Genomic DNA, 2,185 nt, shown 5'->3' with positions numbered 1-2,185 from the left:
TTCCTTTTTTTTTTTTTTTTTTCTCATTTCCTATCTGGTTTTTCTCCTCTTACCTTCCTCCTCCACCTTCTCCTACAGTACCTGAGCCATCCAAAAAGATAGGTTTATCAGGTACCACTCTGTGCCTATTTAAATCCCTCACTTCCCTCTGTTTGGGGATGTTACTGAGCCAATTTCTCCTGCAAGCTAATTTAAAAGTTAATCTGGGGTAACATCACTGTTCTTTATTTTTGTGGGCTATAAATATGAGCCCTTCATAGTTTCCATCTCTCTTAAATAAGTTAACTTTTACCTGCCCAGGGTCTGTTCCTAGATGGAATCTCCACAGTGTCACAAGCTGTTGACTGTTATCAAACAATCTAAAATGCTCCTCCAAGCTCGGATTCCATGGCAGGAAATTCACTTTTCTTGAAAAAAGCTGTCTTGTACACAGTTTATTGGGAGATTTCTTTTGAGGGTTCATCTCTCAGGATTGTATTGACCAACTAGTTAAAACTGGACCCCAGACTGAGCTATCTTCCCTGAGAATGTTCTCTTGGGCCTGCCTTGCCTATGGTGATAATCTTTGAAAAGGTAATTAAATTACCTTTTTGTCCCCACCCTCTTTCTTACCTATTACTTGTGGGCAGATATTCACCTAAAATTAAGAAGTTTTTCAAACAATCAAATGAAAAATGTAACTCTTGTACTTTTTATCCCCACATTCTTGTGTAAAAAACAAACGTGAGCTCACTGTGAGTCACATTCATTCGCACAGTCTCCTGGGCCTGCTAGTAGCAGAGATGGCTAGCTAGCCCATGACTCCAGCCTGCCTGAAACTCTAGGGTCCACTGTTGGGCCTAAAAGTGCTAGAACAGCAGCCACTGATAGGCAGACAACCAGACAAGTTCAGGACCTGACCAGGGACAGGGAGTACCCTATTCCCAGCCTTCTCACCTCTATCATGCTTCAGAACAGGAAGTACTTTTGCAACTTGTTGCTGAGCTAAATTCCAAATTTAAATGGGTGTTGAAGGTTGATGAAGCCTGGAGCCACAGTTTCTAACACTTCAGGCTTTTAGAAGATTCGTTTTATATTCCCAGTTAGTGAGTTACATACTTGATTGGACTACAACCTATTTGTAGGTCAGGAAGTGCCTGTATGGGAAATTTCCCATTACTAAGAGTCCTGAGTGGGACTTTTATCTCTATTTGACAGAGGAGCAGACAGATTGGGGATGGGCCCTTGACCTCAGATAATTACTATAGTCTTCCCTCTTAAGCAAATTTAATTCTCACGTGAAGAGTAATTAACAACCTCTGACAACTCACATGAGGATTTCCTTATCTTAAGGGCCCTCACAGGGATATTGAAGGATATGTTTCATACTAGTTTTTAGCTTCACTTCATTTCAACATCTTGCATTCCTTCTACTTCTCCAGTCTGCTGGAACACATTTAGTACAGTCTTAGGTCTGTTTACTAAACCAGCACATGAAATCATAAAATCCAGTCATAGCTTTTCTCTCCTTTCTACTCCCTACTCCTGACCTCCAGTGAAACTATGCTCTTATCGACAGGAGATAGATTCCAAGACTCCAGTGGAGGCCTGAAGCCGTGGTTAATACTGAACTTAAAGATACTGTATATTTTTTCCTGTACATAAGTTTAATTTATAAATTCAGGCACAGTAAGAGAATAACAATATTAAAATGGAATAATTATAAACACATGCTGCAATAAAATTATAAAACTTATGAATTGTTCAGGTCTGGATTTTTCCATTTAGTCCTCAGACTATGGTTGACCATGGGTAACTGAAATTGTATGAAGCAAAACCTCTAATATAGAGGTACTACTGTACATTAGACTACTCTTTGTAAAAGGGAAATCCTTTAAGTTTGCTTAATTTGACAGCATGTCAGAAGAAAGAGATTTTTTAAATAGTGAAAATATTATTCTCTCCCTTTTCATAACAACTTTGTCCCTACTAGCATCACATTCAGGGTCATATATCAAAATTACTTATCAGAGTGCAGGTCATAGTATTGGAAGAGGAACAATGACTATATAGACTACTAGCTTTCCAAAGGTGATTGAAGTCTCAGCAAATCTGATATTCTGAGTGGAGAGATACCTCATTCAAACATCTTGAGGGGAGAGGGTTGAATTAGATCACTTCTAAGTTTTGTTTTTTTTTTTTTTCC

General features: G+C 38.7%; 1 protein-coding gene across 4 annotated transcripts in view; it reads right to left on the bottom strand.

Annotated features, from left to right (window-relative positions):
* Positions 1-1,773, bottom strand: part of Meis2 (Meis homeobox 2) — a 220,898-nt gene extending 219,125 nt beyond the window's left edge. For 3 of the 4 annotated variants that reach the window (XM_048793022.1, XM_048793023.1, XM_048793024.1), the window contains exon 1: positions 1,738-1,772. The gene's annotated coding sequence lies outside the window, so the exon portion shown is untranslated. Of the gene's footprint in view, positions 1-1,737 lie in introns of all 4 variants that reach the window. The other variant, XM_048793021.1, reaches the window with a different exon arrangement.
* Positions 1,774-2,185: the final 412 nt, after the last annotated feature.

This window comes from Marmota marmota, unplaced genomic scaffold (assembly GCF_001458135.2).
Source record: "Marmota marmota marmota unplaced genomic scaffold, marMar, whole genome shotgun sequence".
Taxonomy (NCBI): domain Eukaryota; kingdom Metazoa; phylum Chordata; class Mammalia; order Rodentia; family Sciuridae; genus Marmota; species Marmota marmota.
Note: the sequence above shows the minus strand (reverse complement) of the source record. Positions and strands in the feature narration are given on the sequence as shown.